Genomic DNA, 22,495 nt, shown 5'->3' with positions numbered 1-22,495 from the left:
GCAGAAGGGTGGGCAGACTCGGGTGAGAATAGAGCTGAATGGAAAAACCCCCACCAGCCTGGGTAACAGGATGCTCTTGTCCACCTAGTGATGTTTTTAAAAACATCAGACTCGTGTTCCTTTTTTTCCTCATCTTTCACTTCAGTTATCTTCTCTATTTATCTCTAATAACTTTGCTTTTTTTAAAGATAAGTCACCAATTCCAGTTTGGGTTATGTTGGAGATAATCACTGCTGGGCATTCCCGTTGAAAAGCAACCAGCTCTTGACTTCAAGGAAGGAAGAGAAAAGTAGAAGTGGCAATATGAGCATTCCCAAGAGGTATGGGAACTGCTGAAACCATCTGCCAGGCTGCTGGCTGTGGTCAGATTGAACCTACAAGATCCCTAAAGGCCTGGATCAGGATAGAGCATGCTTACAGCCAAAGCAATGGGACAAGGCCTTGGAAGAGAACTACAAAAAACATTCAAAGCAGACAGTGCTTCTAGGAAACACCTCTGATGACAATGCTGCCCATGAGAAATAAGGACAGTCTCTGGGCAGTGAGGAAGAAAAACAGGAACTCAGTAAAAAGAACCAGCATCTTGTTACCAAAACTACAGACTCCAAATCCAGGCTACTTTGTGGAGCCTGAAGGAAATGGACAATGACTGTACAGACTCAATCCAATTAGGAAAAAAAGATTTAATTTAATTACTTTTCACAGCTCTCAGCCTGCGAGAACCAGTCAAATGCAGAGATAAAGAAGATAAAGGGGTGCTTTAGGCATGAACATGTTCATCAAAAGCCAGCTAAAGAAACAATACGATTGAACAATGTAAGAAAATCTATGCAGAGGCAGATATATTTCTTGTCCAAGTTTACTTACTCTTATGTAGAGTGTTCTGCCAACTTTGTTCAATTAGTTTTCTCAGCTGAAAGAAGCCTGAATATGCAAAGCCTTACAAAGACACATGAATAAACTGACCAAGACAGGTGAGGTTTAGAGCTAGGCAAAAAGGCAGACAATTTAAACTGACAGGGATCACAAAAGACATTGTGACTAGTCTAATATCACCCCCATTTCCCATGAGAAGAACCATGGACCTGCAGGGGACTGATCATCATGGAGGTTGTTAAGGAAATCCATTTAACAAAGAAAAATAAACATTTCTGCCTGTTCTGTGTATAGGACAACAGAGCCCATGTCCAGCTGTCACCTGGAGCTGTTTGCGTGCTGGAGCACTGGGCAATCCTTTCTGCCCTGCTTTTCTTTAACCTACTTTAGTCTAGCTAAAATACAGTAAATACCCCCCCCCCCCATTTTTGTTCTCCTCTAAAATTGACTATTTTCAAACAGATGATCATCATTCCAATGGGGATGCAGAAAGAGGAACCGTGTGGAGATAAAATTCAAGAGGGCTCTTGAAACATTTTAAAGAAATTTGGACCCAATTCTTCCAGCTTCACATTGACTAATAGCGCCTTACTCCTCAGAACCTTAAATAGTGCCACTGATTAGGTAATGTTCCACTCAGTGTGGGTAAGGGTTGAAAAAACTGGGCTCTTGGAATTTTCATAAAGAGATTGCAAATTGGACACTCCAAACATGATACAAAATCGATGGAGGTGCTCCCTCCTCTGTCCTCTATCAGGAGGGATGGAGGAGAGGAAGTAATGGCTGGGTTTCAAATTTGGCTGAATGACTTCTGGCGTCTTTAGGGGGGAAAACACAAAGCTCCCTCTGGCAGCAAATGGAACCAAGAAGAGAGAGGGGGAACTCTACTGGCATTGGATATTCTGAGCTTTGGCATTGGGTTCCATGGGGGATCAGGGTGAACTGGTGACTCTCAACAAGATGAGCTTGACTTCCCTGCAGATCTGCATTCCAGTGGCAAGAAATCAGGCCACCAACCCTAGATCAGGTGTCTGGCCCAATCATATATGGCTGAGGCCATCATAGGCCATTCCAGTTCCAGATCTGGTTCCAGAGCTGACCCAGAAAACTGGGGAAAAAGTGTTTGGTAAGGCATGATGCTCTCACTTTCACCCCACTCAGACTAGAGAAGAAATTATCAGTTAAAATTATTGATGAAGGAGTGGGCTAGATGACTTAGTAGTTCTTTCCATCTCTAACATCCTGATTTTAGGCTGCAGAGTCCCAGAATACACAAGACGACATCAACCAAGCGATTTCCATGGGGAGGTTCACTATTTAAGGAGAGAATGGACATCTCAAAATGTGGCCCCTGCATCCACTGCAGTTTTCATGAGACACTTTTATTTCTATCTAAATAATATATTTTCCCACTCTGAACCCTGAAGTGGCAACCTAAATGTGCTTTCAAAGGATGAGTCACACTAAACTCCTTGGAGCAGTAAATTGCAGAGGGATTTTTCACTACACGCTTTGGGTCCAGCAGTATGAAAGGTCAGCGCACACACATCTTTAGGTGCGAGTACGAGATGAAGCAATGCTTAAGCTTTTAGCTTGTTTCAGAATGCTTTCAGGTTAAGCCTTATAGCAGCTGAGAACCTGACTAGCTTTCATCTGCTGAATGATACTGTTAAATCACGGCCTGATCATACTGATAATCCTGCATGCCATCTTTCACCTTGACCTAGTGCAAAAAGAAAATTAGGAGGTAATAGGATTGAAAGAGAGCTGCTCTGCACTTCTGGTTGACGAGACTGTATACACATGCTCAGAAGTTTTGTCTTAAAGGTTTTATGGCATTTTGAGTTTCTCTAGAAAAGAGGGTGACAGACTGGCAGGAGTCATAAAATGAGCACAGAGGAAGGGAGAAAAAAAATAATGTCAGAAAATGAAAGATGACATTAAATGCTGCAAAAGAGGCAAACAAAAAGGCCACTGGGAGAAGTGCTGAAGGTGAGTGATGTGACAATGCACACGACAGAGTTAGAATTTTTAAGATTCTTTGGTCACAACAGACTAGGAGAAATGTATGTTAAAGATTCCTTGATTTTGCGTGTGCTAGTTTGTTGTTGCTATGCAGTCCAGTTTGGGTCAGTATATTTGTTCGCCATTAACATAAATGATTAGGGCATGTCAACGTCTCTGTTGCAGAGGTAACAGAGGGCTCTCTCTCTCTCTCTCTTTACAAAACATAGCATAGCAAAATCAGGCAGCACTAAATCAGCCAGCTGCCCCTTGATATCATAAAATCAGTGACTGAGCTTCTTGATGTCCAGGGGCAGAATGAAGCCGTTATATTTATAGTTTATTTCAGCACTGCTGCTTCAGGCTCAATCAAAATCAGAGACAGAGGTTTAAAGCAATAGGGGAAAAAAGTGAGGTGAACTTTTCTGAACTTCTGGAAAGGCTCAATGTGAATGAAAAATCAGGTGATTTTTTATTGTATCTCATTTTGTGTTGCTTACCTGTAACTAAGATGGGGGCTTCCAAAATTTGGATATTTCTCCGGCGGTGCTCATTTTCGTAGGTTATTCTTGCTTTTGTGCTGTTGGCTTTTTTCTTGCATCTTTAAATTTCGGTTCCAGATAATGCTTGGAAGCGAATTTTTGATTGTTCCACTTTGTCCCCAAAAACAAACAAATCCCCAAACACTTCTTTATATGCATAGATGGTCTACCAATATTTTAAGTTTCACCTTGAAAATTGATATTTAGGGCCTGATTTTGATCTTACTCACATCAGTTTTGAAAAGTATAAAATTACTGGAATCACTCCTGACTGACCCCAGTCGGAGATAAAGCTAGAGCCATTTGTTTTTTAAAATGCCTGTAGCTTTCACTATCTCATTAAAAGCTGGTGAAATATTGCTACTATTTGTATTATGGTAGCCCAAGAAATTATATTTTCAAGACACAAAGAAACAGGTGCTTAGAAATCCCTTTCTAAATTAGATAGAATTGATACATGCAGAATTTACAGATTCAACTTAATCCTTTATCAGTTGTGGTTTAAGAAGGGGCAAAGGGGGGAGATATTTTTGTCATGCCCTAATTTGATTCCATGCTGTTTTTAATCACTGGAGGACTCTGACAACCATCACAGTTTACTGTTTGGTATGTACAACCATTAAAAATAAAATCAAACTCACAGTAGCCCATCTAGCAACATTATCCCTTAGTTTGACCAGACTAATACAAGTTCAAAATAGTTTAAGGTCAGATCAAACAGAATTCTTGATATAGAAGTAGGTGCGAGACTGGAGGATGTACTTTACTACATACAGTAAATACACAGCTGCTCACACTATGCATTTATACAAGGTTCATCCCTGCAGTGAGATATAGTAACAGATACAAAAAGGCCAGTTTGAAGCAAACATTTTTTTTTAAAAAAAATCAGAGACTTTAAAAGCTTTACTGACATATTTCACTCACTTATTGGCCTATATTTATAGCTTTTCATGCCAAACACAGGTTTTTTGTTGTTGTTTTGGTTTTGGTTTTTTTGCAAGTACTAATTAGATTTGAGAACACCTGTCACATTTTCAGGTGTAGATGAATTACTTGATTATTCGCAAGTGTTTTAGTGGAACCCACTATACAAACAAATATATCTTTGGCAAACAAGTACATTTTAAATCCGGACCTATACATTTCAAATGATATTTCATTGGATTTACTTCTACTCTACTTGGAAAAACAGACACACAAATGTATTTCATATGTAGATCAACAGAGTTGCCATGCAAACCATTGTATTCCACACAAAAAGATAAAAGACTTCATATTTCATCAGCAAATCAGAAGAGACACAAACCATTCTTTTTTGCAGGTAAATACACATACACCAAAAACACAAACTCTGTAAAGGAAAAAAAAAGGCTCCAGAGATATTTTTGTTTAGGGATAATGCCTCAAACATATTTGTAATCGTATACATTTTATGAAGTCTTTGCGGTACAACTATCGGGTTTCCTCAGTCATTCCAATATCATGTGTACATATACATCAGTACTTTTTACATTTATTTACAAACACCTAGGAACAATCAATCAAAATGAACTTCAGGATATCCCTGAAAAATACCATGAAGGCATTACTGATTTAGCAAATTCATCTTAGAATGCATTCTAGTCTCAGTAACACCAGTGGAAATCCAGAGTAATTCCACTGACTTCAATTATCTTGGATTTACACTGGTATAACTGAGAGCAGACTCTGGCCTATCATCCAGAAATGGAACTGGACAAGGATAGAAGGTGAATTGCAATAGCAAATGTGAACAGCAAGCGAAGAAGGAAGATAACAAGCAGAGCACAGGTACTGGGCTGGTACATATCACTTTAAACAGAAATGATGTAGGTAACATCACTGAAACATGCAAATTTGTGGAAAACACACAGCACTTAATTGTCAGCTGCCCAGAGGAGGGATGCCAGGAAGCGGGTGCAAGGAATCTTCTTGTCCTCTTGAGCATGAGCTGGGCACAAACATGGGCCGTAGGTGCAAAGACTATACAAGTCCAGGGAGTGGGGAGGCATGGAACCATGGCCCTGGCACACCCACTCCCAACTCTCCTACACTGGCAAGCAAAGCTGCGTCACACAAGGAGTGGGAGAGAATGGACGCTGCACTCTCTTAGAGGGTGGTGCAGCGCCCAGGAACACCCTGCACTCCTGGAGGCATCACAGCTATATGGGGATCAATAATTTCAGGAGCTCCTGCTGAGGTTGTGGGCTTTGGAGCTGACTACACCACTAGATGGACCTTAAGGGCATAATTTAGCTCCAAATTGGATGAATGATTACGGGAATAGTGTAGGATCCAGAGAACCACAAGCTATAAAGGATGAGAAAGAAAGACTTCATCAAGGAGATAGATCTGCTAGGAGATAGACTGCCCTCATGCAGGTCCATAGGTGGAACGGTTTCTAGAGAAAAAAGTGGGGTGGACAGTGTTCCTGAAGCATGTAAAGATGTAAAATGTAAAACACTGTAAAAGAAGGAAGATTGTTTGGATTATTGCAGGGTCTCCTTTTCACCCAACCTGTTTCTATGTTCCAAAACGACGTGAAATATTCTACAGGCCTTTTCCTGTAATAATGGGTATGCAGCACATTCCAGCCACGTTCCCTTTCCTTTGGCCATACTCCTATACTCAGGGGGGTGGCACAGAGATGCTAGATCAGCGATATCGCACCTGGAGATTCCACTTACGCTTGGGGGGAATTCCCAGGGAGCTGGTTAAATTGGAACAAACCACTCAGAATACAGGAGAGAAGTGGACCCACCATCTGATAGGAATTAATGTAGTGATCTGTGGTTAATTAATTAGAAAGTATTAACTATAAAAATGCAGACCCTATCATTAACCCACTTAGGAAGAAAGATGGTAAAACTCAAATAATTTGAAACTATTTCCTGCAACTGATTTATCCAACAAAGAGGAATTAGGGGTGGAGGATGTGAATGCAACATGAGTCTGAGTGACTCTGTACTTCATACTTCATCTAGATTTCCAAAGCCTGGCTTAGACATCCCAGGTGATATCTTACAAGTCATGTCCTTTGTTTAAAGGAGACCAGGCTGAATTTAAAATGTGCTCCAATGATCTGGCCAAAAGTTTTGTCTGCAGAAACACCATTTCTTCACAGTTCAGCCATTAAACCAGTTAAGCATAATTAAGGCATTTGCACATGGTCTGAACTAACTTCTCCGTTTACAGAAGAAACTGAATAAATATCCCTGTGAGAGGCAGAAAATTCATTACAGCAACAGTTTAGGCCCTTGTATTTCTATGCTGTCTTTGATACAGGGAAATTACTTTGGTGTCCTAACACAAATCTATCCATTTAGTAAGCTCAATGTAAAAGCACTGTAAAAATAATGTCGGCAATCTCATGATGAATAATAAATAGACTAATGTTCATGCAACTGCCTATAATAAGCTTTTAGAGGTCCTAGTGCCCTCAAACTACAACAGGTATCACTGATACCTTGAGATTCGAACTGAGGTTTTATACATATACACAACATTTTATTAGTTTTAATATTTTTTTCTATCTGCTCCCCTCAGCGTTTCTAATATCAGTACTATCACCCAGTGTGGCGTTCAGTGCCCCCTTTCTGCTACTGGGCTGCCTTTCAGTATTCACCTCTTCTCTACAACAAAAGCTGGAGCTTATATTTTTCCAAATGTAGCTTTTTCTTTACATTTTAAAGTGAATTTTTAATACTTAATGTTTGTGAAAAATCCACGATTGACAGTGCCAGCAACATGAGGGTCTCTGCTTATCCACAAAACACGGCTGAGAGAGGAAGGATGCTCCAGTGGTTAGGGCACTAGCTCGGGACTCAGGACACCTGAGCTCAAGTCCCTGCTCTACTACAGACTTTCTGTGCAACCTTGGGCAAGTAGTTTCTTTGTACCTCAGTTCCCCATGTGTAAACTGGGGCTCATAGCACTACCCTGGGACCTTATGGGAGTTGTGAGGATGAACACACTAAAGATTGAGAGGTGCTCAGATACTAATGTTATTGGCAACTATATAACTACCTTAGATAGAACACAAGCACGGCAGTCCCTAACCTGCGCTATCAATGCTTCAGGCATTATTTAGGAGTCACTCCGTCTCTGTGTCCAATCAATCTTTCACACGCTGAGACCACTAACACATTTGATGACTGCAATTGTTAATTATTATTTTGATTGGTTATATGGGCAACTTCTACTAAAAACTACAGTGACAGCACAAACTCTTCACTGAACAACTGTTAAATGCCAACAGTGTTTCAACACTTTCTACTTGATTCAAGCCAGTTATCTCAGGCTCTGTCAACACGACAAATAGAACCGTGTCAAAGAATCTAGTTACAACTCAGTAGCCCTCCAACCTTATTTCAAACCTAGTTCTCATAGGTAGTGCTCCCTGAAACTTCATCATGTTCTGTAACCAGACAGAAATTTCAGGCCTGTCTAAGGCTTTAGTGTGGTAACAAATAGGGTGACCAGACAGCAAATGTGAAAAATTGGGACGGGGGTGAGGGGTAATAGGAGCCTATATAAGAAAAAGACCCAAAAATCAGGACTGTCCCTATAAAATCGGGACCTCTGGTCACCCTAGTTACAAAATACAGCTGAAGTCCAGTGCACGCTACAGATTGTGTGCAACTGGGTTAGGAAACAACTGAGTGACTAGATACCCTGATATGGCTGTGTTTGTAAGGCTGACAGGTCCTAAAGGTGAAAGACAGTCTTCCAATATCAATCCTCTGTGTCATCCAGTCCCCACCAATTTAACCACAAGTGGAAGTTTAAATTCAGCACAGCTGCAGATTAGGGAATTACAAGATTCAAATGACTGGTTGAAACTGATTCAGTTTCAATTTTTTAAATGACTGGTATTTTTTCCTGTAAATATCTGCTTGTAAATTGATTACACAACAGCCCAGATTTTTGGATGGGGGAAATGGTCTCAAGTTCTTTTTCCTTTCCAAGTTTCTGTTAGATATTAATAAATCTCTGTGAATTCCAATCTCCCTGGCAAAACGAAGGTTGTGCTCACCTATTTTAGTAATGATTCCTCCCTTCCTGCTCCCCTTTACTATTTTTTTTAAAAAAGCTCTAATAAATAAAAGCCATATCAGTTGCTGAACAGCAATGAACTCTCAATGATTGTGTCATTCTTCTCCTGAGTGTCTACCTTACAAATTCTAGGAATATAGCAGCCATGTTAAAGTGGAGTAAAAGTCCGAATTCCTGCAAAAGTCCGAATTCCAAAATGTAACAATGACTTTGAAGTGAACTGGTTCACTGCTGCTTTATTCCAGTTTCACACTGAAGTAACTCCCCTGAAAGCAGTGAAGTCACAGCACTGTTCAATTGGAGTAACACCTGGTGATAGAAGCCTAACAAGTTCTATTCACCTGGCTGACATCTAAATTATGTCTCATGTTGAGATGATGGTGCTCATCTAAGGAAGCTGCTCACAGCCCATCAAAAGATCTAATCCCAGACCCCATCATTTCTCCACTTGGGAAGCTAGATAGTAAAACTTATTTGGAACAGTTTTCTCCAACTCATTTATGTCCAGGTATGAGGAAGGATGGTTCAGTGGTTAGGACACTAGTCCGGGACTGTGGAGACTTGATTTCCCTGTTCCACCACAGAATTCCCGTGTTTTCTTAAGGAAGATTCTCTATGCCTCAGTTCCCCATCTGTAAAATGGGGATAATAGCACTGCCCTACTTCACAGAAGTATTGTGAGAATAAATACATTAAAGATTCAGAAGGGTAGCCGTGTTAGTCTGGATCTGTAAAAGCAGCATAGAGTCCTGTGGCACCTTATAGACTAACAGACGTAGTGGAGCATGAGCTTTCGTGGGTGAATACCCACTTCGTCGGATGCATGTAGTGGAAATTTCCAGAGCCAGGTATAAATATGCAAGCAAGGATCAGGCTAGAGATAACGAGGTTAGTTCAGTCAGGGAGGATGAGGCCCTCTTCTAGCAGTTGAGGTGTGAACACCAAGGGAGGAGAAACTGATTTTGTAGTTGGCGAGCCAGTCACCATCTTTGTTTAATCCTGAGCTGATGGTGTCAAATTAGCAAATGAACTGAAGCTCAGCAGTTTCTCTTTGAAGTCTGGTCCTGAAGTTTTTTTGCTGCAGGATGGCTACCTTTAAATCTGCTATTGTGTGCCCAGGGAGGTTGAAGTGTTCTCCTACAGGTTTTTGTATATTACCATTTCTAATATCTGATTTGTGTCCATTTATCCTTCTATGTAGGGACTGTCCTGTTTGGCTGATGTACATAGCAGAGGGGCATTGCTGGTACATGATGGCATATATTACATTGGTGGACATGCAGGTGAATGAACCGGTGATGGTGTGGCTGATCTGGTTAGGTCCTGTGATGGTGTCGCTGGTGTAGATATGTGGGCAGAGTTGGCATCGAGGTTTGTTGCATGGATTGGTTTCTGAGTTAGAGTTACTATGGTGCGGTGTGTCGTTGCTGGTGAGAATATGCTTCAGGTTGGCAGGTTGTCTGTGGGCGAGGACTGGCCTGCCTCCCAAGGCCTGTGAAAGTGAGGGATTGTTGTCCAGGATGGGTTGTAGATCACTGACGATGCGTTGGAGAGGTTTTAGCTGAGGACTGTATGTGATGGCCAGTAGAGTTCTGTTGGTTTCTTTCTTGGTCTTATCTTGCAGCAGGAGGCTTCTGGGTACACGTCTGGCTCTGTTGATCTGTTTCTTTATTTCCTCATGTGGGTATCGTAGTTTTGAGAATGCTTGGTGAAGATCTTGTAAGTGTTGGTCTCTGTCTGAGGGGTTGGAGCAAATGCGGTTGTACCTCAGCGCTTGGCTGTAGACAATGGATCATGTGAATGGCTCGCCAACTACAAAAGCAGTTTCGCCTCCCTTGGTGTTCACAACTCAACTGCTAGAAGAGGGCCTCATCCTCCCTGATTGAATTAACCTCATTATCCCTAGCCTGTTTCTTGCTTGCATATTTATACCTGGCTCTGGAAATTTCCACTACATGCATCCGACGAAGTGGGTATTCACCCATGAAAGCTTATGCTCCAATACATCTGTTAGTCTATAAGGTGCCACAGGACTCTTTGCCGCTTTTATATTGAAGATTGTGACTTGTGAGACACTCCGATATTATGGTAATGCAGGCCATATAAGTAAGAGAGATATAGATCAATTGATCTAGAGAGAAAAAGGAGGCATGCTTTGCCTCTGCTTATCGCTAGCCAGATGTATTTGAAATATACATAGTTTGGGTGCCATTGCTGGCCACTAGGGAAAATAGGGAACAGTCACAGTGTCATGAGCTTGTCAGAAAATAGCATACCAAACACTCCTAAATCATACTAAATGATCAAAGGTCCAATCCTGAACCATCGTCTTCATAACTCCCACTGACGTAAATGGGAATGGGATCTGACCCTGAGTTAGCATCAGCCTATGAGAATTTGATGGCATGATGCAATTTCACTTGTCCCAAACTGTTTTGACATCTCTAGATGATTCAGGAGTCCCTGTGGCCATAGATGCTGTTGCTTGTGGTGCTATAACTTGACCGAGCTATAGCAAAGCTTCCTATCAGGGAGCTAAACCAGCCTCCCTTTCAGTAACCTTGTTCTTTCTTGCAAGTTGATATGTGCAATTATAAAAGGGGAGTCCATCTTACAAAGAATGGGGCCTTCGTGTCATACCCTCTCTCTTGCTTCTCATGCCCTCATATTCCTGTTGATTCAGGAGGGTATCGTATGGTCCCAGGTGATAAATGCTGCTGCTTTCAGGTTTATTTTTGCGTGTTGTGTTACATTAATCCATAACTAGATAGAGCTGTTAGAGTCATAAATTAGAAAGCGAATACAGCGAACTCCTAGCTATCTGATTCCACCTTTTTTTTTGTAATCTGCTGGAAGGTACATCTGATGTATGGTAGACCACGCTGGGCAGCTCCAAAATTCACTTCAGTCTTTGGTTTGTAGACATCAAATGTGTCCTTCAAACCACAAATGGCAGAGAGATAAGTAATGGAGAAAAGAAAACATCCCTCAGTCCTTGCAGTCTAAAATGTCCCCCATGCAGCTCTTTATTTATCTGTTTAAATCCATATGTCAGTTCACCACAGGGATCCTTTTAAGCTGCTCTTGCTAATACATTAGAAGAGATACCCTGATTACATTGTTCTCATTAGGACCGTATGAGCTATCCAGATATAACTGGAGTGCTCAGTGAAGTAGTTGTCTTTCCCAGGTTGCAAATAGTGAAAGCTCTCATTAGTTTACCTTGCTATTGACCCCGTCTGCCTAATCAGAGTTCTGCCACCTCAAAGTACAGTGGATGAACTGCTAATACTACAAGGCACCATATTGCTTTTGATTTCTGATGCTTTGCTCCAACGTGCCATACTAAGCAAAAAGAAAAGGAGTACTTGTGGCACCTTAGAGACTAACCAATTTATTTGAGCATAAGCTTTCGTGAGCTACAGCTCACTTCATCGGAAGTTTTCCTGCATTGTATATGGGAGACAAGGCACTGGGAGCCTGGAAACTGAGGTAAAAAAAAAAATGATGTGACATGATAACATGTCAGCAATGTAAAAATTAGAAATGGTTTTTGCAAACCATAGGGAAAAAATCACCCATCACAACTGCTCTGCTTCATATTTTTACATTTCATTATTTCAGCTGGAAAAGCAGTAAGATGAGGTTGTCATGCAATGGCTTTGAAGCAGGAGTCTGCCATACAGTGCACTGATGCACTCCGTCAGACTTATGACTATGAGATATACTAATACAATACTTGAGTATTCTACAGTAACAGCTCCAAACAATGAACTAACAATATGCCAGTCGTAGTACAGAGTGTACAGACCAATACTGTAGGGTATTTCTTGAAGGGTGACAAAACTGCCACTTTTGTACCAGAAAGAAAGCAACACATACTTTTTCTTTTTGGCTCGAAATGTTGTTAATATATATTCTAACAGGGTCACTTACACAAATGAAGTGAAATGGCAGAGCCGACATAGGGCCCATGACAAAGTATCCTATGAAGAATGGGAATGTGTTTCGCGACATTTTATCAACACCATTTAGTCAACTGTCTAGCGTACCTTTGAAATAAATACTAGGGACAGATCACCAGCTCGCGTAAATCACCATAGCACCACAGATTTCCATGGAGATATTCCGTTTGACACCATCTACGCATCTGACCCTAGATTTTGGGGGCTAAACATCTAATGTGGATATAGCAAGTAACTTCTTCTGGCGTATAGCTTCTGATGGCAGAAACAATGAATTAGATGTTGGGGAAGTGATGTAACCACTATCACGGCTGCATCATCCGGAGATATCAAGTGCGTCCATCGAACCACCATCAAGGTGATAAAGAGGGGTGATAAAGTCCATAACTCAATGGCACATTGTTTGTTCTTGAGCTCCACAGGGGTAGGACGGAGAGCTCACAAGCCCCAACAATGAAGACGTAACTTAAACTGCCCGTGACCACAACTTTTATCCTGTTGTACCAAAGAAGAATCTTTTGGTTCATTGACACTCTAGCAAGTATCTGATTCTAAATTAAACTAGATGTCTGAAGGAAAAAAAAAGATCTTTAGTAGCTCGGATTACCACAAACTTTTCTGGCACAGAGAAAGGAGTGTCATTGTTTCATTTAAAATTTTTCAAACTGGTTTGTGGTAATTGCTGTACAATACTTTTGGAAAAAAAAATCCCACCACTACTTTGAAATACCATATAGTTTCATGGCACAATTTAGTTCTAAATGATTATATAATTACATTTGTAAATGTAATCCTGTGGGGTATTATTCTAATTATAGACCACAATCCTCCTTAGCAGCTTTCAGAGAAATAATTTGCGTAATGAAATGAAGGTTTCAAGTTGCATGAAAGAAATGTGTCTGTAAATGACAGGAGCTGCTTAATGGGATGTTCAGACTTTGGATCCACTGACAGAAATCCTCTTGTGTGTGAATTTTGGGGGTTCTCTGGTACAGACCAAGAGACATATTTGTTCTGTTGGGTCAAAGGGAAATCTCCCCAAAAGAAGCACTTTGATACTAAGTTGTGACTTGAAACAGTGAAAAGGGATTTTAAAAGCAAACACTATAACACCACTAGGTAAGCACCACCATGGCCTTCAGGACTCAACTAAACTGTGATCTTCACAGCCACAGAACCTTTCATGAAACCAGCCTGCTACCTGTGCCTTTGGCTGAACAGTATTCACCCTACTACAACCATCAGCTTGCCATCGCACCAAGTACCTAGGACTCAGCAGTATTATGTTGTGTCCCTGTTGAGAACACAAGCCATCCTTTTGTGTGACCGGCATACTCACTACAATATAAGCAATCTTGCTGGCAGCTAGAAGTGTCCACAAATTCTGTAATGTCTTTGAGACACAAATGGTGCCATGTAGTGGTCCTCCCTCAGGATCTGTTGGGGAGCATGGCCTAGTGGTCATGGCTGCAACCCCTGACTACCAAGGGATTGTAGGGAGGGAAGCTCCTGCTGGCCCTCCCACTCCACTGAGCTCTGAGTCAGGGCCCTTTGGGCTACCAGTAGTCTGGCAACCCAGGCTGCTTAAGCCTGTCCACTCTGGGCCTCTTCCTCTCCCCACACCCCCTCCCAGGGTCAGCTTAGTCCAAAGCCTTCACCTGGTGGGGAAATCCAAACCAAAAGAAGTAATAGGGAGTTACCAATATTCAAGGTCCACAGGATATTTCCCTCGCTGGTTGTCTCTGGAGTAGGTCCTCCCTTCCCTCAGGGAGGGGCCCTTTGGGCAGCTGTGTCAGAGCCTTTAGGCTTCCCTCTGCTCTGCACTGCTGGAGCTGTGGATTGCAGGTCTGCCCACCTCCAGCTCTGCCACCCAAATGAGCTAATTCCCTGCAGATTCCTCCAGCAGATGGAGCATTTGCTGCAGGTGTGGCGGGGCAGGGCTGGCTGAGCCCAAATAATCCCTTAACCCTTGTTGCCCAGTGTGGGGTTTGTACACCCCATCACATGCCAACAGTCACCACCATGGAATGTTTAAATGCCAGCACTGCTGAATAGATGGACTTAAAGTAGCTAGAGATGGAAAGACCTGTGAGACCATCAAATCCATCCTCCCGCATGTGTATGATATAGTCCCCTGTTTAAAGACACATCAGATATTAGATGGTCTACTTGCTTTATAGCCAAGACACAAAGAAGAAATTAATTTTTTTTTTAAAAGCCTCCTTCACTTATTATGTTGGCTGCTCAATGAAACCCTAATTCCAAGAAACACAATCTTGCCAGCTTGAGCAAAGCTACAGTGCTATTCTAACATGCAACATGTACATCAAAGCAGGCAGCCAAAAGAGCAAACATTTGCTGAGGGTAAGTTTCCATCCAAATGGCTGCTCCTCCTGTTCTTAACTGCCAGTAGTTAAGGTAATGAGCTTCTGAGTTGGATTAACTTCCAAAATGAACTCTCCACACACAGGTAGGTACATAAAAATGAGTTTGTTTTTATTCTCTCTATAGGCCATATCATCCTTTTTCCTGTGCAAAGGTGGTATTTGAAATAATTGATGTAATGAAAGCCAACCATTATTATTTCTGGCAATAAAATGTTTGTTTTCATAGAATCATAGACTATCGGGGTTGGAAGGGACCTCAGGAGGTCATCTAGTCCAACCCACTGCTCAAAGCAGGACCAGTCCCCAATTTTTGCCCCAGATCCCTAAATGGCCCCCTCAAGGATTGAACTCGGTTTTGGACCTACAAGCTTTATAGAGGCGATGTTTCCTGCAATAAAGTTTTTGTGAACTGCAGACATAGCATTGTCTCCCACATGTAACACTGGAAAATATCTGTGTTACTAACAAGTTGGCAGGGAACCCATGACTGGAGGCATGGCACGAGGGCCATCTTCATAGGAATTACATCATTGTTTGAATACATCACATATAAAATAAAAAACAAACCAAAAACTTGAAGCTATATAAAGAGGTTTTTGGCCACCTAGTATGCATAAATTATATTATGCACATATATATATTACGTATGCATGCACACACACACACACAGTTTAAAACTGCACGTGGTATTTCCTTTATGAAGATAAAAAAGGACACATCCTGTATAGATTAGAGTCAAAATTCACCCTGGTGTAAATGGGCACAATCTTCCCGAAGCCAATGGAGTTAAACCAGGGCTGAATTTGGTCCTTAGGCTTCAAAGCAGCTGGGACCCAGAGCGCCCCACCCCGATCTATCTCAGCACGTATGGTCAGATAATCAGCGCTTGCCAAGTTTCTCTGCATCTGTGAGTGTAGCTCAAAAGAGCAACTACACTGAGACAGTAAGATAAAGCCTGGATTTTTAAACTTTTAAATGCAAAATCACTCCTCTCTCTTTTTGAAATCAAAAAGTGTTTTGACGTGTACATTTAGGAATTTAAATACATATTCCCCTTAGCCTCCCACCACTCCTAAACGTCAGTATGCATATGTTCTGGGAAATATTGTTTTCAAATTAGATTTAATGCAATTTATACATTCATGTACTGTATTGCCTGATTGTACTTGGAAACAGATTGCAACCCATCATGGAAACAGCAATTTGTAAGTGGGATGTTATTGCAAGCAAACACAACCACAGATGGCCAATACAAATAATAGCAGTCCCACTGTTTGCTTTACAGTGTACTACATATGAATATTCTCTTTGTACACACCTTGGTGATTCTCATTATCTTTCATAAGAACATCACTGTTTCGGTATCCATATTGCTGCCTTTACTTCCTATAGCAATAACAGCTTGCAGTTACTGGAAAAAAAGGGACATAGTGAGCTAAATTATGGGCTACATTGTGCTGCCTGAGAAGATTATGCATGCCCCACTGTACATACATCCTGTGTGCAGGCAAATAGGATCTGTTGTCGTTTAATAATTTGCTGCTGATTGCTCATGTTTGGAGATGCTTATTCTAAACTGGTATTGGGGAATCTTTTTTCCAAGGACTTCTTTTTTTTTTTTAATCACTTTTTCTTGGAGACTATTGTAGCCGAAGAAAAGTTCACGAAGAACATCAAAATGACCTCTCAGAACAGAGGAGGGAAAAATGGACATTTCTGACATGGAGACAAATCATGTCAGTGATAAACACTGCAGCTTGACAAAGAATAGATATCAGTATAACGGGCCAGATTCAGAAGTCATGAGTAGGGCATGTTGGAAAGCAGAAGTAAGTGTAAAAGGAGTCTAGTGAGAAGGTCTGTCTATGCTGCAGTTGGAGGTGACACAGCAGCACCTGTACAAGCCTGCCCAGGACCAGAGTATGTACTTGAGAGATTAGCTGCCTGCCACGCTGCCCTGCCGCGGCTTCACTGCTATTGTTATTCAAGATAGCTAGATCAAAGCTATATGTGCTGTCTATACGTGCTGCAGTTTCATATCTGATTGCAATGTAGGCAGACCCTTACATGCTGAAGGCCCAGAAGTTATACATTAAAGTTAGTAGCAGGCTACCTTAACTTAATGATTCTTTTCTTTTCTTAGTGTATCCATCCCTATTGTTGCCCCTAGTGTACAAGTTAGACTTACTTATCCCCACTTACATCACCATAAAGGACACATCGGATTTTGGTCCTCTTTCATTTAAATGACAGTCTACATATATTTACTATCTGCATAACACATACTGTTATTTGCATATTCATTGCTTATGACTGCATGTGGTTTACAGCAGAGCTGTAGATATGGAAATTCATACCAAAGCTTATATGTAAAATGATCATGTAGGAACAGACCTAGATGTAAGCACATACTACACAAGAGCAGCTGAGAGTGTGTCTGGTGTTTGTTTTAGAATCGATAGTCAAGCAAGAGAAGGGGAAGACCTGTATTTTATGTTGTGCCTCTTCTACAATAATAATGCTCTTAGAACCCATAGTCAATTTGAATTGTGTTCTGTACATCACATTATATATGCAAATTAATTCCTATTAATCTTTATAATGTTAAGCTACTGCTCAAAATGTTCATTTAAGAACTTCCTTTGTTCTTCTGTCTCCTTAATTTAAATTCCCTTCAGTCTCCTCTTTCTGTATATTAAAGCATTTTATTAATTTTGTCACATTAATCTGATCAACACTAAACACACACTAACATTTCTAAAGACCTAAAATGTGAAGCTCAGTTATGGTGACATGGCAAACAAAGGGCCTACGTGCAACAGGCTAAGCAGTCCTCATTACTCCTGGCCCACAGTAAGGTGTCGGGCCTTGCCCTAGTTTTAGCATGAGGCTTAATAACATGTATGCCACTCAGTGGAAAACTCAAGTGAACTGATACACTAGGACACAAGCTCACGGGAAATGGAACACATACACAGAAAAACTCATTAAAATAATGAAGGAGTTCAGTATGACAGCTGAGAGAGAGGGAAGGAGGTAAAAAAACAACCGCAAACCAACCCCCCATCCCTGCACCATTCAGAGTATTACTGCATATCAGACCTAAAGCAAAGAGGATTATCTATGACTGTTGATTACCCAGACATTGTATGTCAGCAGATAGTACTTAGGTTTATGTGGGAACCAGGATTAATTTTGAAATAGATAGGATTAAAACAGAGAAATAACTAACAAATGGAATTGTCATTTTGTTTACTAGATGGACACATTTTTAGTAGATTGAGGCTGTATTTTGAGGTCAGATGACATGTTAAAGGAGCTGCTGGGGAAACAATATGCAAATTTATATGGCTTTATTTATATATAGAAAGATCTATTTACTTCTGACAGACTTGGTGTTCTAATAACTGTTTATTTGGATCCTTTAATCCTTAATTAAAGAGATTACTTTGTTTTCCTCTTGCAATTATATTTGCTAACTCATGGTAAAATTTTAACATATTCAAGGTTTGAAGTTACAAACCTGCCAAGAAACACAGAGAGAGTTCAAATAATGCTGAGAAGCCATTCTATTATAAAACTTTGCTATGCACTAAAGATGGAATGAATCACAGACCCTATTAGGTTTCTCTGATTGAACATCTTTTCTTCTTATCATGATAGCTGGTTAAGTCTTCACTGTGTGTGGCAAGTAGAATCTGGTTGAATACTAAGAGAAATGTTTGGGTTTTTTTCTGAACATTAGGGCATGCCATTATATCATAGCCCTTTTATATTCACAAATGTTTAAACTGGACAACCTGATTCACTTTAGTAAATGTACCAAATATTGAATGTGTCTATTTGATCCATTAGGAACATGGATGACCAATTTCAAAGTTTGAGTTCTAAATGTCAACACTGGATACCTCACAAATAATCCATAGCTTGTCTACTGTTTGTTTATATTCATTGAATATTTTAGACTCCTTAATAGGTTTGGAAATAATGGGACTGGTTCACAAATGCTTCATTAATCCAAAAAAAGGACAAACTTTGTGGAATTCTATATTTGGCAAATGCAATTTGACCAGCTTTAAAAATATTATGAGAACTAGACATAGAATATAAAAGATGATAAATATACTGTACAAATTAGCAATTTTAGGGCAAAATTCTCCTATCTGATCCTCAGGTTTAATCTCTTAATCACAGTGACGGGACCAAATTCTACTCTAAAATACATGCAGCTTCTCAGGAGATAATTAAAACTTTCCTTGCTGCAGTCCAGGTTTATGATGTAAGGCTTTATGAGCCAGGAAGCAATGGGTAGCCCACGTTCTCCAGAATCACTATTGGCACCCACCAATGTGAATATGTTGGTCAGAGAAAACATCCTTGCTTGTAGCTTGTCAAGTCCAGTATTCCTGGCTAGTAGTATTTCTAACACAAGAGTCATGGACCTTCCCTTACCAGCCAATATTAATGTCAGTGAAACATCCTCGATGATCCACCAACACTTGCAAAAGCATGGAAAAGTACCCTTTCTGTTTAGATACTCCGAAGCAAGGTAGTGGTGTGGATGCAGAATTGAGATATGCATCCCATTTATCATCCCACCACAGCTACATAAGCATTCTGGCTATCATCCCACCACAGTTAGGGAAGTCCATTTAACTGAATCCATCTTATATCCTGCACATTGCCCAGGGTCAAAATCCTGTGCAGCAGAACATATACACTTAATGGTCTTGCACATCTGGATGATGAGCACCCCCACCGTATGTCTTCCAGTACAAGCTGATTGCCCATTGACCAATACCAATCCAGAGCTCCAGGTTTCTAGAGAGCAATTGCCATCTATCTGTTTCTCCCCTATCAGAGAAGCTCTCATTTTGTGTCTGTCCACTGCAGTGCTGGGGTGAGCTCTATACACAACTCCAGGTATATGGCCTTCCACATCTGAAAGTTCTACAACCACGTTGGCACATGGGTCACTGGGATGCCTACACACAGTGGCACATGTGTTTTGCCAATACAACTTGAGGCTGTTGCCAATACAACACTGCTGCACCAAAGGCAGCCAGATATGAATGCTCTCTGCCAAAATAGTAATGTTGGTAGCAGTATGCCAGCAGAATTTTGTTGATAAAACTTTCAAGTGTAGACAAGCCTGTATTGAATATAAGTTGGCTAAGTTCTGTTTCTATAAGAAGAAAGCCTGTCTAATTCAGTATGTAGTGAAACAGAAGACTGGATGAGACTATATATGCATGTAAAGCTGTGTGAAGTTTTTAAATTATTTTTTCTTTGATTTTTTCCAAATTCTTTTTGGCCTAGTCCCATCTATACAAGGTCAGCTCTTGAGTCCTGCTTCTCCATTACAGTCTGTCTTGAAGGAGTTCCTCGGAAATGCTGCAGCTAACTAAATCCTTTTGTATGACATCCATTCATCTGGTTCTGGCTTTTCCAACCCTTCTCTTACCTCCCACGTCTAAATTTTACACCCCGTTTCGTGTATATTCTATCTTCTTTTTACATACCCAAATCATTTAAGCTGGGATTCCTTCCCATTTTCTATAATTGGTACCACCTTCACACTTCGCCTAGTTTGTTCATTCCAAATGTGGCACATCCTTGAAACTCCGACCTTAATATTTTCCATTTCCCCTGTATTCAAGATCTGCTCCTGTCTCTTCCTCAGTACTCAGCATTCAAAGTATAGGCCTAATTACCATCTTGTAGATATTACTCTTCCATTTGGTGGGCATTCTTCTAATGCAGATCACTCTGCTTGCTTCTCTCCATTTAGTCCATGCCTTTACTGTTCTGCTTTTAAGTTGGTCATTGAGTTCACCATTATTCTGTGCTATCCAACCTAGGTACTTGAACTTCTGTATCTTTGGCTCCCCAGACATAGTTTCATCGTCTTCCTGCAAAGTATTGTTGAATCTGTAGACCATACACTTGTTTTATTTGATTATTTTCTTGCCATTTCTTTCAAATATGCACCCCCATCTCTCTAAGTCTTCTTCCACTTCCTCTATGCTCTCAGCTATGAGCACACTGCAAAAATTATTCAACAAGGTGCCACTCTGGATATTTTCTGTAAGTGCATCAAGCATTACCATAAACAAAGAGGGGCTTAGTACCCAGCTTGATGTACTCTGACTGTTATTAGAAACGGTTAAGTTTCTCCACATGACCCTCTAACTATGCTAACAGTATCCTTGAGTCTGATACAATCTTCAGGTATCTGTTTCCTTGTCATACTCCACCAGATGACTTTTCTTGGAGTATGGTCATAAGCTTTCTCCAGACTGATAAATATAAAGGATCTTCCTCTTTTATCTATATTTTTCCATAAGAAATCTTAAGGCAAAAATAGCATTCATTGTTGACTTGCCTGGCATGAATCCAAACTGATTGTCACAGACTAACTTCTGTTTGTAGTCCCTTATCAATATCTTTCTCCTAGATCTTCATGTGGCTCATGCGTTTAATGGTGCAGTAGTTACCACCACTCCTGTATGTCTCCTTTTCTCGTAAATATTGGTACTAATGTGCTCTTTCTCCAAGCATCAGGCATCTTCTCAGTGCTCAGGATGAAATTAAACAGTTACGTCAATATCTTCATGCCTACTTGTCCCAGGCACTTCCATACTTTTGCTGGTATGCCATCAAGGCCGAGAGCTTTCTTATTTTTCCCATTGCTCAATGTTTGTGCAGCAACTTCTTCTAATACTGGTGCCACCAGACACTGGTTTGGTTTTATCATATGATACGGTTCTCTTGGAATCTCTTCATTCATAGGACTTTCAAAGAAATTCTCCACCATTCCTTAATCTGGTTCACACTGATTAACGTATTTCCACTTTCATCTTCAATTACTTTGATCTCACCAATGTCTTTAGTTCTCTTTTTGCAATCTTTGTCTAAATAATTCTTTTTTTCATCCTCCCTCATTTCAATGTTTTCCAACTGCTAAATGAAAATACTGTTTTTAAGAGGCAGTTTGTCAATATCACTGTTCTCAAGTTCCCAAAGGGAGGAAACTCAGGTGACTTTTTTAAAGCCTGACTTGAACTGGTTCTTTTCACATGGTACTGGTTACATATGAACTACATAAGACAATACATGTTCTGTGAAATGGAGTGCAAATTATGACATCAGTGATCATGCCACTATAGCAATAGGAAGGGATTTTCTTTTCTAGTCCTGTGGCTATTGTTTAAAAAAAAAAAAAAAAACCTAGGAAATTAAAATGAAAAACACCATTGGACTCCAAACAGCTAAAATAAGGCCCATCATTGCTATTCCAACCTTTTCTTCCTCATCGTACTTATGCATAATGTAGGATTTCTAAGACCATTGACAGTTCTGAGACCTCTCTCAGTACCTGGACACAGAGAGCAGGATCAAGGGTGGAGCGGCAGCATAAAATTCACTAGATTATTTTTCAAAGGTGCTGATCATCAACAACTCCAGTGGATTTCAGGAATGCTCAGTCCCTCTGAAAATTAAGCAACAGATTTCCTGGCTTAGGTCAATTTAAGTCAGATCAGTGACATAATTTTACTGCAGCTTGGGCTGTTTAGTTCAGACAAACATGTTTCATACATTTTTTTAAATTGTTCAGCAGTTTAAAATAATTATCATTGGGAGC

The sequence above is a fragment of the Chelonia mydas genome, chromosome 12, assembly GCF_015237465.2.
Source record: "Chelonia mydas isolate rCheMyd1 chromosome 12, rCheMyd1.pri.v2, whole genome shotgun sequence".
In the NCBI taxonomy this organism is placed as follows: Eukaryota; Metazoa; Chordata; order Testudines; family Cheloniidae; genus Chelonia; species Chelonia mydas.
The sequence above is the reverse complement of the archived record's forward strand: the minus strand, read 5'-3'. Positions refer to the sequence as shown.